At 41.0% G+C, this 16979-nt stretch overlaps 1 protein-coding gene and 1 long non-coding RNA gene across 8 annotated transcripts in view; one reads left to right on the forward strand and one right to left on the reverse strand.

Moving 5' to 3' along the window:
* The window catches only part of LOC135164646 (E3 ubiquitin-protein ligase Rnf220-like), a 68354-nt gene that overhangs the window by 16696 nt on the left and 34679 nt on the right, over positions 1–16979 (reverse strand). The window lies entirely within an intron of this gene.
* Positions 9795–12444, forward strand: LOC135164649 (uncharacterized). The gene is made up of 3 exons (XR_010299355.1): positions 9795–10199; positions 10278–10519; positions 11506–12444. It is a non-coding gene; the product is annotated as an uncharacterized LOC135164649 (long non-coding RNA).

Here is a 16979-nt window from a genome sequence, read left to right on the forward strand (position 1 = left end):
AGATAAAAGTTTACACCGCAGTGAGGAAAAAAGGCGAACGTCTCCGTTCGTGGGCATCATAAAATCGGGATTCAATATCGTATGGGAAGAGGAGGGAGGAGTCGTGCGTGTCAAGCGAATGTCAAGGGGCGCTCGTTTCACATCGTTTCTCGTCATTTCATGTTTCTATAGGTTTGAGTTTTTTTTTTCTCTCTCTCTCTCTCTCTCTCTCTCTCTCTCTCTCTCTCTCTCTTGTGCGCACTTTTTCTCTTCCATTTTTCTCTCGAATACCACCCGTGACTCAAAACTGTAAATATCCGAGTAAATGCATCATTTTTGTCTCAACCCTCTTTCGGTGTTTGTCTCGCTCTCTCTCTCTCATTCGCGCAGTTGTGCTCGAGTCCTTTGGGAAGTCTCACTCGTGTGTAGGTAGTTTGACACGATCGTAAAAGCCGGGCATTTTAATACAATTTACAAGAAAGTATAAAGCCTGCCTCAGGGGATATTCTTTTCGCTGGGATTTTTTTTTCTTTTTCAGTGTTTTATTTCTCACCGGGTTCGACTCGCGACCAGCGATGCTTTGGGATTTTTGGAATTTGTATTGTTTCATGGGGTATCAAAATGTTATGCTTTTTGTCATTTGCAATCGTGAAAAATGGCTTGATTCGGGGGGGGGGGAATATCTTTATTACGCGAAACTTTGTGGAGGTGGAATGGCAAAGGAGATTTTATCGCTGCAAAATGTAATTTTTACATTTTTAATAATTTTATGTGTTGAGAATATAGCGCAGGGGGCTCTCGATGGACGGGGGAATATGATTTTTATAGAGACCTCCGTGAAAATATAAAATTGGATCATCAGCATATACCATCCCCGCTCAAAATTGCACCGGACTCATTTAAAACTGATGTCACATATTTTTGATAACATATATTTTATTCCTTCTGTTCCTCTAAATAATGAACCAAATAACATTTTGGGAAAATTTGATCTTTGCTGAACAGCTCGTAAAATGTGTTTTCAATTCGTATCAATGTTTATTTTAAAATATTTTATTAATTTAATTAAAAATCAATATTAATTCCCATGATCTCGATCATCAATATTATTTAATCCCACTCTTCATAAGCACATACGCACATTTCCTCTCGGAATCAATGAGCAGGTGCTTCAAGAATGTTTTCCAATCCACAAAAATCCATTTACAATATCCTCACCGAGTTTTAAACCTAACCGAATGTAAAGAAAAAAAAAAAAAGATGCTGCGGAGGGGAATATCACACGCCACTGCTGGCACTGCCAAGTAATATTTTACAAGGTTTACGAGCCGCAGTCACCTCACGTCGGGACACACACATATATACACAAAGTGGTCACATACGACAAGAGAGGGCCCCAAAGAGGAGACGAGAGAAAACTTCGGCTGAGGGGATGGTGGGGCCCCGAGGTGAGGTTGAAGAAGAGACGAGGTATAAAGTGTGGCATAAGAAGAAGAAGAAGAAGAAGGACTTTGTAAAAGGGAAGCCATACTTCCAGCTAATTGTCGCTTATTAAAAACGAAGCGCTGTTCTCATCCTAAAGCCCGCGACATTGCGATCCCTTTACGAGGCCCCAGCGTGAGTACTCGCGACAAGTCACTCGAGGAGGCGATTAATTTCCAAAGACAAAACGGTGGAGGGCATATCAGATCGTCTTACAAATAATAAATAAGATGTTTTTTTTTTATTCCCTCGAATTCAATTCGTGAATCATTGATGCCAAATTAAGCTGTTTGACGATCTGAATCATTGGAGCTACTGGGAAAGGGGGACTTACACGATACGAAGCCAATCTATGGGTGATAAAGATCCTTCGGCGAGTCCTTTGGATGGGACTGAAGCGGTGGTAAACCACTCGCCAATAAATAAATCCCTCGGTTGTCCTATGCACACACACACACACTTGCGAGATAACGAAACTCGATCTCCTTCCGACGGTGAACGGAGTCGCAGTTAGAGGTAGGTGAGTGTAAAAAGTTAAAAATCGCGGGAACAATTAATAATTCGAGCCGCGCACACGCTGCTGAGCAATTTGTCCCTCGGGGGACTGTAAATTCTTCGTCGCCGCATGCCACTGTTTTTTTGATTCTGATGGGGGAAAGAAGGAAGGAGCGGATGCACATGTCGATAAGTTCAGGGATCATTGGAGCCGATCAGGGGCTGTAATTAGATGAATTTTTATGGGTCATGTTATTGTGAGGGGGGGGGGAGGGAACTTGACGATTAAGTATTTGCGACGGGGAAATTTCTATGGTATTGATTAATGGTGATTAGTCTGTTGTGGATTGGACCGTCCCTGGCCGAATACCAAATACGAAGTTTTGATTTTAATTTATTTCATAACAGACAACTAAAATTTTCATATGATTCCCAACCAGAATATGCGATGGAATTTTAAACTGAAAAATCGACTCAGTAATCAATCCTCCCTGATTGAAGGCCCTATGGCAATTACCACATTGGAAAATTAACCCTTTCAACAAAATTCAAGTGGGGTTTGAAATTTTAATTGATTCCTTTGTTGAAAATTTTCAATGAAAACGTGACAATACAAAGCGGTGGTTGCATTAAAAAAATTTTATGGTAATCTTTGCAACTGTTCACGAATAATTCATTAATAATAAATTAAAATTAGCATTTCATTCGGTCGCTTCCTTTCGGGTTTTTACGATTTCTTAGGATCCCATCCTACCCCCTGTGCTGTATTCGCGATGGGCCAGGGAAAAATATTTCCCTGAGGGGAAAATCTTTGGTCAAGGACAGTTGTCGCTTTTGCAAGATTCTCGATCCAGTCGGGAATGGAACCAACGACCCGCGCCACACCAATCTGGTACTGTAATCACTTGATAATTGTCGCCCCTGCATTGATAATAATTCAAAAATATTTAATTGGTGTGTTTATAACAGAGAAAAAATGGGGATTCTGACACTTGTCATACGATTCTACATTTCTCTAGAAGACTGAACCTATGGAAATGTTCAAGTTGGTTCATATATATATAGCACATAAAATTACCCCGAAAATTTAGATTAGCAACAAATTTTACGGCTCTGTATTGCATTAAGTTCGAATCTATTAGCCTGTTCTTTCATAATTTCCACTGCACCCTAAAAACTCCATCACTTTACATTATTGGAAAATTTATCCATTATTCCCCACTAGTACACTCGACCAACTCCACTGTTGATAATGATTTGAATTTCAACGGAACGCTCCCCACTGAGTGGTCCACTGACCGAGCCCACATGCCCCCATCCCCCACTGACACTAATTGCAACGGTATGTCAGAAATCAGACGCCAGTGACAAGACATCTCGCTCATTTTCCCCTCCCATACCCATCAAAAACCATCACTCCCCGTTCCCCATTTTAATTCCTCCACAATTCGAGTCCACAAAAAGCCCTAAAACCACTCAATTACCCCCAATTATTCTCTCAAACAGTTATAAAGTCATCAAAAAACCGTCTTAAAAATCCCTCGAGTCACTAATTTATCTCAGACCGAATTCTCCTCACTCTCTTCCACTTTTTCCGCAAAGCATTTCATTTAATCTTCCTCTGAAGAAACGATTAAAATATTGCCTGACCATGGGGGCTCGCTCTCCAGGAAACAGACGCGCTTGAGGTTGTAAACCACAAGTTGGTGTATCCACATGTACGAAGACAAAAAAAAAAATATTCATAACAACACTCGCTCGCACCCAGAAAGCCGGCAAATTATTTCTCACTAAGAGTCACCATGTACATCCGATATACCCGATCATCCCAATATCATTATCCCCACCCCTCACCCGGCATAAGAGCTAATGAATTAACGAGCCATCGTGTGTCTAATTTTCCCAAGACAACTTGATTGGCCGGAACACGCGCACCTTAGTTTCGACGAGTCAGCGGCGATTTGCCGTTGAACGCAAAGCCAAGAATATTAACCAACCAAAAAATAACCAGCCCACGAATGAAGAAGATGCAAAGAGGAGAGAGTCAGGTATGACTGGTGCTGTCGTATATAATAACCGCATAAAACAGATACGCGCGAACCAAACACAGCCCCCACGAATATATTATGTTGCCTTGGCTAATTTACGATTATAACGTACGTGTATAACTATCATTGTTGATATACTGCTTGGGTCTCGTGGGGGCCTGAGGGGCCCCCAGAACGAAAGAAAAAAAAAAAACGTCTCCTTCGCACCCACCTGAGACACGAGGTAAGACCGCCAAGCGCATACATATTTTAATACTTGAGACCAATATTCGAGTTGTAATAATTCTGCCCAACTTCTTCATTCATTAAAAACTTTCACATTTTTATTTTATCACATACCTCCCCTCCATCTCCACCACCCCTACTCCATCCAAGCCCCGAGTATTTTATCTCTCAATCACTCTGGCTATAGTTGATCCCAATTTCATGGAAGCGTGTGCATTAAATTTCGTCCTGTTAGAAATTAACGGAAGGTTAATCGTACTGAGGAATCAGTGGTTATACATAAAAGTCTTCTCGTGTTGGACGTGGTTGCATCTTGTGGTGAAGCGAGTCTCTTGAATTGGTAACCCTCTCCCCACTCAGCAAAAAGTCTTTATCGAATTGGCTCCGGCGACGATCGAATTGCCACGCCGAGGCCCTAACCGTTGCCAACCTCCCTCAAAGAGACCCATACGTCGGCGCACACCTCTTTTTGCACCAATGATTGCAATTGGAATGGTTCGTGAGTCGATTCAGAAATCGGTGGCGGTCCGTTCAATGCGTGAGTCTCTTCCTTTTGGATGTATACCGGTCTTCGACGCTGGCTGTTCAAACGTCTTCCGACAGACCCAAGCAAGAAGTGTTTGCTGCTTGAGAAAGGGGGGTGAGAGAGGAGAGGAGGGCTACCGGTTTGCTGGCGTGTTTCATGGCGATGACAGTGACATGTCAATACTGAGGGAACCGTTGAGAAGTGGTTATGCTTCTGGGCTTTCCAAAAAAAGTCACGAGTAAGAAAAAAACAAAAACAATTGTGGAGTTATTGAGTTTCTTATTGCGGAAGTGTTGTAAAACATTTTGACAGAAAATTTTTATATCACGTCAGAGAGATAGATTGAAGTACAAGAAAAGGATGGAGTGATAAAAAAAATGTCTTCTCAAAAGTTTGTTTGTTCACCCGGAAGCTCAATGTCATCATCCAAATCAGTTGATATCGACATAACAAAGTTAGCCGGAAGCTCCCATCGTCGATCCTCAATTTCCCCTTGGTTTTTTTTTTTTCACCCACCTCTGGTAACTAGATACACATCCCCTCGGCGAGGGAAATGGAAAAACATGGATGGGTGAAAAAGAAAAGGATGAAAAGTTTGAAAAATAAATAACGAGGTGCTAAGCGCTGCGGCAAGCGAGAACTCCCGGTAGTGGGATAAACGAGGAGAGCGACCCCTTGAGTTTCCAGGCCAAACACATAGATGAAGCGGTTGCAGGGGGAGGTAGGGAGAGAAAAAAAAATTGTGTAAGCATAGAGGGGTGGAGCAACAACTGCGGTCTCGAGCTGGCTGTTTAACAGATTTTAAAAATCACCAATAATTCCAGAAGAAAGGGAGAAGGGAGATGGAGATTGGAGAAAGGGGAGGCTGAAGGAGCGAGGTGAGCCCTGTGTTTGCTTTTTGGGAGGGGTTGTAGACTGTGTAACTACCGAAGCGAAGCAAGTGAGGCCACAGCGGGGATGTCAGTGGGAATGTCATTTTTCATTTTAATGGTATGGCCAGCAACGTAGGACTGTTTCATCTCTCTCTTTCTCTCTTGTTTTATTTGCTCATCTTTTCTTTTCCGTTTGCATCACTTCTATATCTTCGCAAGTCCACCGGCAAAAGTCCTTTTAAACCCTCCACTCATAGTCCACGGAGCCATGGAACAACCTCAAAACTCCTTTATCTTTCTCTTTTTCTCTCCCCGTTTCCTTTATTTATTTTTTCTCTGTCGTTTTGCTGTCTTGGTAAAGGCCATCCTTTTATCTCTTGTGAACGTCTTAATAGCCCCGAGCTACCATCGACCCTCAGCCACTCGCAATGGTCATAATCGTAGTTTCAATGGTGGGGAGAAAGAGAAGAGGCGTCAAGATATTCCTCCTGGATATTTTGCATTCAGATACATAGGCTATGGTAATGGTTGATACGAGGGGTAATGACCCCTCGTTGGCCAATGAAGGGAGGATTCTCGAGGACGGAGGCTTAGGGCATGTCAACGCGTGTCGCTTATGTACGTCACTGTGTGCTTCTGTCACTTGTCTTCGAATCATCAGGCTCTTGAGTGGACATTGTGGGATATCTTCGTCGTTGAGCCTCCTCAAAGGTCAATCAACGACTGTGCATCACTTATCACGTGGGGATTATTATTTAGCTTCCATAAATTCGAAGTGTCAAGTTAAAACCGATCATTATTACTTGATTTCAACTCGTTTTTCAATTAATATTATGCCGGCAAATTTTTATATAACATCAAGTGACGGTCGTATTTTCAAAGTGAAACAATTTAAATGTTTGCTCGTTGAAAATATTACGCAAATAATTTTTTATTGTGCAGTAAATAAGAAAAAAATCTGGAGAATTTCCCTTTTATTTGGAAATTTTTTAGTGTCTGACATGTGTCTAGAACAATTGTGTGCAACTTATTTTTGTTTCACTCATACCGTTTAAATTAATTAATCCTAAGTTAGTACACAATAACCCCATATTCATTGAATAAACACCCATCGCTCTTCCTCGTAATCGCAGATTTGTACTCTCCCTTTCATCGACCACTTTTCCCAGATTTATTGATAACAGTCGTGTATATTTTTTTCAATTAGCCCTGTCTCGGATTACAGTCTCATCGCAAGTTACCCAGTGGGTATCGCGAGTGGGTCGTGGGGTGAACACATGGGGTACACCCATAAAAAAAAAATATCCACGTGGAAAAAAAAAGGAGAGGAAGAGAGACAGAAACGCAAACTCGATGTGTTTCGATAGGGCGATGAGGACAAAAGCGTAACGCGCGAAAAGTTTGATTTATCATTGGATTCTGTGCATGTATCTGTGCGCTCCAAGTGGAAGAGAGTAAAAAAAACAACGTGAAATGGTAGGGGGGAGGGTGCAAGGTATTTGTATTGAAGTTTGGAACGAAATGTGACATAATAGGTTGCAATGGATCCCCGGGTCCATTGTAGGCTTGTAATAGGTGACAAGACCACCGACAACCCAGAAAATGGGGGAGAGGGGTGTGTGTGTGTATGCGCGGGGATCCCGGACACGAGGGGATTTCGATTTGCCATTAATACTGTAATACCGAGACACGATACCATCTTTTCGATCCGATACCCCTCGTATTTCCCTCCAGCATACATTACACTTTTTTTTTTCTCGCCCCTTCTATATTTGTTTTTTTTTTCACGAATTGCTTTTGAAAATGAATTTTTATCGATTTATAGACTTGTGAATTGTCAAACTCGATGATAAATGATAGGCGGAGTACAGTTTCCCTGACGAAATTCAATCGACTGATTATCGTGGATGGAATTGGTGCGTATGCACTCGCTCGATGGTTAGGTTATTATAACATTCCGTTAGTATTGAAATACCTATTATGATTGCTATGCTCTGTGGACACCAGATTTAGTCAAATGACGCGCATCAGCTACATGATATTACTAACATTGTTAATTCGAGGGTGTATGTGCATTGTGCTTCGCAGTTAATGATGGTAAACGGGCGAAAATCAATGTCGACGGGCTGTGCGATGAATGGGGTAAATTATCTAGTTGATCCAACGAGGTTGAGATTCCTGACTCACTAATTCAACAGAACCCTCCTGACACCCTAACCGCGCCTTAGAGACTGCAATATTTATATTTCTTGGGCTCGACTAATATTCGGTAAATTCACAATATTTTTGTTTTTTTTTATTTAACTGAAAACTCATGCCGCGATAGTGATGAAGTTTATTACTGAACGTAGAGCACAAATCAAGGAATAAATGAATATTCGGATACTACAGGCTTCACGGAGCGAAAACGTCATTAAAAATTATGTGGAAATTCCACAATCGCCGAGTCAAAATGGTGTTTCGTCAATTTCTACAAAACATTCACAATAAAAATTACGAAACACTCTATACTTTCTACTGAATGTCCCGTAAATTTTATCGAATTTTTCACTACATGTTCATACGTGAAGTTCATGTTAGTACATCACTCACAGGTAGTGAAATATGTGCACACCAAATGGAATCACTTTATAATTTGATAAATAAATCCTAAAAATAATATTGAAACTACATTGAATGTTATCCTAAAATATTGATGGAGAAAATTATTTGATAAATTCGAGATATCAATTGAAACTTATTCATCGGACTAAAAATGCAATTTTCGGGAATTAAGAATATCATTCATTGACAAAGAATAACTTGTTAATTTAATACACCGAAAGCATACGTCAATTCGTACAATCTCCGTTATTATCTAAACCTCCGTTAATTAATTTTTCACTCATTGCCAATTGTTCAGTGCGACCTAGTCAGTCATTATAACGATCCATTAACGTGTAATTGCGAGTTGGGATAAAATAAGTGGTATACGAGGGTGGAATTGATATCGATAGCTTAAAGCTAAGGTTATCGAGTGCAGATTGAGCTGATGGGAAAAAAAGTCCATTTGAGATAAATAATGCGAACTAATAAAATGAGATGAAGAAGTGGAAATGGGCCGATTGGGATCGGGCACGGGGTCATGGACAAGGCTAACTGAGGTGGTGGAGTGGGTGAGGGAGCATGGGAGTTGGGGGAGAAGTAGGAGAGGGGCATCAGTCAAGGGATTAGCGGGATTAGCCCTCGAGGGGGACTTGTTAATTGCTCGGTAGGCAGTGGCATTCAGGACTCGAAGCGTCGACGAGAGGGATAGGTGTCCAGGGGGTAGAGAGGAGGGACAAAAGGGGGGTTGGCTACTGTGTTGCATGCGTAGGTGTTCGGCCGTAGGGACTGAATCGAGAGCAAGAGAGAGAGAGAAGGAAATGAGACAGATTCGCAGGGGCTACCGAGAGGACACAAATCACCGTAGAGTTACGGACTTAAGGAGGCTTACTATCCGTGTGCCACGGGCCGAGGATATACCCATATAGGCCCTCGTTCAGTGGAGACAGTGTGTATACGCATGTATATTATCCCCGGTGTATTCTCTCAGTACGGGAACACTCGAGAAATCGATATGACTTCATTATCGCAAATTAAAATCATCATTTATTCTACAGGTATATTTTTTCTGACTCGAGCTGTTTGGATGTATGTGCAATTTTAATTAATTCATCGTTAATTATCCAATTAAAATGTTGAGATAAAAACTGTATTGGAAGAATTTTAAATACTCAGGAAATATACAAAACGAAATCGGTAATTAAATTGAATTAATTGCAGTCAGTTTAATTGAATCAAAAGTTGAATAGGTATGGAATTTAAAATGATTGGAAATTTCCGGTGTTATCTTTTTAAATCCTATTTTCAGGAAGATTATACAACACACCAAGGATCTCAATTATATTAATGATAATGATAATGGAATAGCGCCGAATGAAAGTCATCGTAGAATAACTGAGATATGAATTATTTTCTGATTACACGGCGACCGCGAGTTAATCGGTTTTGAGGTTTTCGCCGACTGTATTTATTTATGGCTCATATGGTTCCGCGATGACGAATATAAATGTCATCTTCGAAAATTTACAAGTCGGTGTTGCTCAGTGGTCCCAGTGTGACTACAAAATATCAGAGAATAATATCTCGTATGTCTTCGGGTTTTCGTAGCTTCTGTGGTCAACGTGTAAATCATCATTCACATAACATCTCTCGCCCGCAAATAGAACGTTCATGTCAGTTGTACATTCACCGTGTGGGATGCCTAACAGAAGTTAGTCCCCCTCCCCCGCTCCATCCCGATTATTTTTCTCATTTTATCCTCAGCAAGTTGATAACTTGTTTGAGCGCTTCATCGATGTTTCTCTCCCTCAGTTGTAAATCCATCTGTGTGTCATTCTCTTTTGTGGCCAGTATAGAAAGTCTCGATTTTATTATCTCTAATTCTGAACTGCCACCAGTAGTGAATCCAAGAGTTGAAATATAGAAGTGACTTTAGTGCTCCTGAAACTCGTGAAGAACGGTTAACAAACCATTCCCAGGAAATTCAAAGTAGATACACACAAATTGCAGCCAACAAACAAACACCTCTCTCATCTCACTCGAATTCGTTTTGTGTTTCTCTTTCAGTGTTGGGGCCGATTGGTGGTATAAATTATCACTGGCATTCTCCAATGGTTCGGGTTGAGTTTACAACACAAGGATAAAAAGCCCCTTTCAGCGTAGATTCCAGGGAGAAATCGCAAGATCAGTGGTTGATCTCATAATTTACAACAGTTACATCCACATGCCTTCGGTTTTTCTCCACTACTCGTCTACCCACCGATATCACCTAATACCGATTTCCCATAAAGGAATCGTCATCGTAAAAGGTAACGAATGACTTTATATTATTCTGAAGAAAATAATCGTCGATATGGTGAAGATCGAGGCCCATGAAATTGACTAATCCTTGGGCCAAGACGAATGATCCAGCCACGATTGATCGATTGTACAATTAGCAAGTGGCCGGCTAAGCCGAGATCAAGGTGAGGTGGGAGAGAATCGCGATTATGTTCCGGTGAATAGTATCGCTGTACTGTCTGCGTTATCAGGTCATTTGATCAACTGAGCCCCAAAGCCATCACCCACCTCCGTCACCCCGGACTCTGTACACTTGTCATATACGACCAACAGAGTCGATAATGAAATCTTGGACTGCGGTGCGACCATATGGCTCACTGGGTGTATCGCAAACTCGTGGAAGATTGTAAATTAATGTCACACTATGACCACAGTTATCTATCCTTCCCCATCCGCAAGCTAGACAAGTTTACCAATATACGACGTGATTGTCCTACCCAATGTTTCGGTTGATGTTGTGTCATTTTGGTCCCCTGGAGTTTTTGACGAACTGAGGAAAAAAAAGTTATTGTGAGGCTTCTGATGATGAAAGTTTCCAGGACAGTTGGAGATATGTGCAGATTGATACGGCGCACTGAGCAGATAATTGACGGTTCGTCCGACAATGTTAAAATGGAATTGAACTTTTCCATGAGAAAGAAAACTTACGAGTCATCTTGAAAAAATATATCTGAAATATTTCTTGATGAAAAAATCACCGAATTTTTTTACGTACAAGAGAAAAAAATTCTCCGAGTGCAGAACTGGATAAATCCGTCAAGAGTATCTGTCAATTCCGATAATGTGATTATAATTGAAATAATGGGAAATGTAATGATGTCAACACGACGTCTCTCCTTCAAACCCACAATAAATTCCATAAACTGTGCGATCACAGTTGACCACATTTTCCACCAAATATACGAAATGATTTTCCAATCACTTTGTCACGAATAAATGTCTCGTTTTGTTTCAGGTTTTGGCGACATTCGTTGCCCGTGAATAGAGATATGTTGACTGTTCATGGGGTTGGGGAGAGAATTTGACAGAAAAAAACTTGAGCCGCATCGTTTTACCACAGTATACTGTGCACCACCCGATGGACAGATGAATGCCAATGTTTGGAATTTTGCGTTGAAGTAAAATAGAGACGGGTGTAATAATATATCGATTATGACAGTGATGGCGGAGCAAAGAGAAACAAGGGAGGAGGAAGAATGGGACGAGGGGGCATATCGTAGTTGAGGACCGGTGCTGTCCAGTTAGAGAGTGTTGAACATACTGGCGGCATATGGTACCCGGGACCCACTCATCCTCCTGCCTCTCGTTTGACTCCTCTTCATCCCTCACTAACCCCTTCCGTTCAGTTACCGCTCGTCCGATACTGATAACCCCTGATAATGTCCACAGCCAGCAACACATCCAACCCCCTCCCTCCCACTGTCCCTCACTCTTTACCAACGAGTATTTTCCACCAAAAGTACACACACACCGATTCAAATTAAATAATCCATCTCAATTCAGATATGTTTCATTCTCACCTAAACACTCCAACGAAAAAAATATTATTGTTTTCAACCCCCACTCCAATCCTTTGAATAACAACCAAATACTGATATTTTTTTTCAGGCGCTTGGTATTTATTTGATATTGGAAATGTGAAATCCACGTCAATATTAATTTATCTTGTGCAAATATATATGAGGATATTTTGTTGCATATTGGGTTGTTAAACTGATTCATTGCGTAATATTAATGTTTGAGTTTAATGATAAATGTAGAAATTATCAGAGATTTGGCAAAAAAAGTAATTACTCGTTTTTTCAAGCTATTAATTTTTGGTTTAAATTTTCCTGCAAATGTTGCGCTATTGCAGCTACCCCGTTTAATTGTCAATAACTAATAAAGAACTCAGTTCAACATGAAATGGATTTTTCATTCATCCTACACGAATCAATGCCCACCAACTCGTATTCGAAATAAATCATAATTAGGGCGAATTTTTGCTCACATGGTCTTTCACAGCAGGAATACCCACATCCATTTTATACACGATTTCACACGTTACGTATGAATTAGCCGCCCGGAAGTAATGCCATTCTGACGTCACGAAACTGTGCCACTCTCCCATTAAACCATCGGAATTAATACTTCCTCCTGATTTTCTTTATCCAATATGGAATATATGTGACATATTTATTCCACTATACATATTTGATCTCGTTATGTTATTGGCACATGCTATATACCTTTCTCCATCGATTTCCCACGTACAGAGTGATAAATCAGGACATCTGAATGTTCCTATAAACGGCACTGATGAGTAATGATTATCAAAGAGAGACCACCGCGAAATTTCAGTTATTATTGAAGTGAGAAACTTATTGATCACTTTCCGATAAATAATGACACATGTCATCTATTTACTTCGGTAAAAATTCCATTGAATACTGACATAAAATAAAATTAATGTGAAGGTACAGGACTCCCCAGTAAACCCTTACATCACCCTCTCCAAGCATATAGCATACGTAAATATGTTTATGCGAAGATGTTGAGTGTGAAAAAAAAAAGCCGAGAAGATCGAGGACAAGAGTTTGTGAGGGCTCTTGATCGTTACATCCCCTTCTTTTTTCATCCGAAAATGCTTGTCGCGAGAGAGGCTCTCGGGTCTCGTCGATGCCACTTGAAAATGGTCTTGAAAACAAATCGAGCACATGGAAACTTGTGGATGGGACATGGGGTATCGTGTTTCATCTCTTTTGCTCCTCTTTCTTCGTGGTGATATAGCTGGTTAGATTCACACAGGATAAAAAGGTGAAACAAAAAGCCGATTACGTAACCGAGGGATGAAATACGAGGGGTGACGTGCGGACAAGAGAGGTCTCACAGGCCACAGAGGGTTGTTGAGAGAGGAGAGAGAGAGAGAGAGAGAGGGAAGGAAAGGTGGAGGTTTTTCAGGGTTAGACACAATAGGGTAATTTTCACGCGAGATTTGGGAGGCGATTTCGCGGGAGAAGAAGCACCCATTTCAACCACTGAATTTCCCCCGCCCCCTTCTCACCCTCTTTCTCTACAAAATAACGGTATCTCACTCTAGCATTCCCCATTGCTTGGGCATAAGGCATGAGATACGGTGTAGCGGGCCATTTCAATGTAGCCACGCGTTTGTTATTCTCCACCACTTTGTTATTCGGAAATCGGCTCGGTGAGCCCTCGGCTTCCGTTTCGGGACAAATGGTCCCGGTGCTCTCTACACCATATTCAGAGGCAGTATCTTATGGATATTGCGGATGTACATATGACGTAGTCGTCGCTTTTCACGCTCACCGATATTATTTGGTAGGATAGGAATTTTCCGGGCGAATGGCGAGTCTGCTATTCAAGCCAAAGACGGGAATTTTATTCATCCGAACTAAACAAAGATTTTTTTATCCGTTTGGCTAATGAAAAGAGAGCTTTTGTCACGATAACCGTAAGGCAAAAATTACCTGCCCGAATACTACTGTGAACCAATGAGGGATGAGTCCCCTCCTTCCAGAATTACCACTTTCTTTTTCCGCGATGCTAGTTATTTTACCGGATGATCTTATCCTCTACACTCTACCACTCAGCATTAATTTTCCCCTGATGACCTTACCTTCTCATCATAAAAGTAACTCCCGAGGATTCCTCAATATAATTTTCAACTTACCTGAAACAAAAAAAATAAACAAGTCAATTAGTATGAGAAACTCGAATGATGAAGCTCGATAAGTTCATGAGAAAATATTTGAAAAAATCGTTTATTTGCAAGAAATATATTGAGGGCGTCCCTAATGGCCGGTGCGCATGGGGGTAACAGCTATCGATGAGGACATCAACTGAATGAGACTTTACTCGAATAAAAAATTGTATCGGACATTTACATTGTCGCTTATCAACTAGCTTCGCATTTAATTTGCCCAGAAAACGCGTTCCTCTCGTTAAAAAGAAGGAAACATCATTTTATCGGATATATCGATGACAGTCCATGAGCCACGTGGAAATACCGGGGATTTACGTATAGATGATGCGAAGAGAGAGGTGAGTGGAGATTTAGGCGTGTAATTGGCTCAGCTGGTGTTGACGCGATCCTATCATCAATACCTCATCAGCCGCCCCCTGGAAACCTGTATCCCACTCACTCTCTCTCTCTCCCTCTTTCCCCCACCTCCTGTGTATATAAGTCCTCCCTTACACCCCCTATTTCTGACCCCATGTATTGCAGCATCCCACTGAAATGTTGAATATTCTCCAAGTGAATACCAAATAGCAGTTTTACTCATTCGTCATGAAAAAAAAAACAAATTATGAAAAGAATCCGGGGGAAAGGGCAGAGAAAGGAAACGAGCTGCGTTGAAATCAAATTGCTAATTAGTTTGAAATTTTTTTTTTGGAACAGGGTGACTCAGGAAAATTTGTCAGAAAATATTGTTGAGTAGATTGTGGAGAGAAATTAAAAAATGAACGATAAAATGATTGATAAGAATTAATGTGTTGAAATGATGGCCCGATATTTTTGTCCAGAAATCTCGTTCTGTTGAAATACGTTGGAATAAAATATCGCGGATTTTTATTTAATTCCATTATTTGTTTTGCTCTCAGCAACAATTTTATCTTTCCTTTTAGTAGATACATTTTATCCCACTTTAATCGGATAAATCCTCAGGTAGCATAAGCTTACACACCACTCGTTTTCACCAGCAAAATTACCATCAAGAGGACAGATGAGAGCGAAATAAGTGAAGAGAGGTTTGCAAATACCGATGGATGCGATTCTTTGTGGGCTCAGAGGAGTGGTGAGAGCTGTATCCACTTATACACTTGTGAATGTGACCGTGTATATCTCTCGTATTACGAAGACGTTCGCGAGTCGAGCTAATCCGGAGACTTATGCCGCTGGTAAGATGGTCAGATTTATACGGCTTAAGTCGCTTGTCTTCTCGCTCTGCGTATATACCCCATGGGATCGGGGCTTGAAGGTGTATTTCCACGCCCGGATGTTCCGAACGTGCACTCTCGAAGGGAATATAACTCTCAACCCTCTACTGGCGTACGTGAACGGCTGACCCGTGGATAGATGTCGATCGGTGGTGTGTTCATGCGGGCGTGATAACACCTAATCGCCGGCCACTTCTCGACACTGCCCGAGGTGAGTTCACAGCCACGATCCCCCAGAATCGATAATTTTCGGTAATTAAATCGTTGTAATGGCATAGGGATATTTTAACATGTTTTCAAATCTTAATTATAAATTTTACACGGTCCTCTCTCTCACTCTCTCCCACCCCAAATGCTAATAATATCCCCGAATGATAAATATTCTTTTGACGTATAGATAAAACATTTCCGCATATTCATTCGAAAATTCGATAAAATTTCATCCATTTTTTATATTCCCCGAAGGAAAACTAATTTCGCAGTCAGAACACGTACAAAGATGGGATTTGAGGCTGACCATTGGAGGGTGGTAAATCCACGAAGCTCGAGAAACGAAAAAGAAACAAATCCGCAACCTGCGGCTGGTCACAACTCCCCCTTTGTCCTCTCACTTCTTTCTCCTCTTATTTTTTTTTTCTACGCGCAAAAATACCTATATCCCAAACGTCCACGTACAATAAACTAAAGTCTCATCATCCGCGCGGGGATTTAGTGCGATAACACGAGGCATCATCTCCCCCATTCGGAGAAAATGTGGCTGTGAAGTCCAGTTTCTCTCTCCCTTTGACGAAAATTGTTCGCACTGGCCACTACCGATATGTGTATATTTTGTGGGTGGATGTAGGGTGGGGTGGGGGCGACGGATTTGTAAGGTAAAACACATGTGAGTCGTAAGAGTGAGGACGAGAGGAGAAAATGGGAAATCTGACCACGGATCAACTCGAGCGCCTTTTAATTTAGACAAATCGTTCTGATTAGCATAACGGGATAAATTATACCATCCACTGAGTGGTGTGTAACAACACTGGGGCGATGGGGTGACAACCAGAGGATTTCTCTGCTGTTTGACCGCACTCAACCGTAGGTCCTTGGATAACGCATGTACCGTCATAAATTGTTCACAGAGAGCAATTTTTTATAAAAATTTTAGGATGAGTATTAAAAAAAAATCGTAATTTCACGGTTATCAATAAATCTAGTGCTGCTCAGATAACATTTTCCGGAAATTTCTCAAAAATGTCACACAAACTGGGTGAAAAACTCACGTTCAAACTCATAAAATTTCCAGGAATTTTTCCTCGGAGATTAGAGAAAAATATCAAGTGCTACTAAACCGAACTATCGTTATCGACACATAACAAGATATCTAGCATGTTTAAACCAGCGACTCTGAATTAAAATCCAACTCATTAACCTATCAAAGTAAATAATATGTTCATTGATTACGGAATACCCCATCACTTCTTCTTTACACCCCAATAAATAAAG

This window comes from Diachasmimorpha longicaudata, chromosome 7, assembly GCF_034640455.1.
Source record: "Diachasmimorpha longicaudata isolate KC_UGA_2023 chromosome 7, iyDiaLong2, whole genome shotgun sequence".
In the NCBI taxonomy this organism is placed as follows: Eukaryota; Metazoa; Arthropoda; class Insecta; order Hymenoptera; family Braconidae; genus Diachasmimorpha; species Diachasmimorpha longicaudata.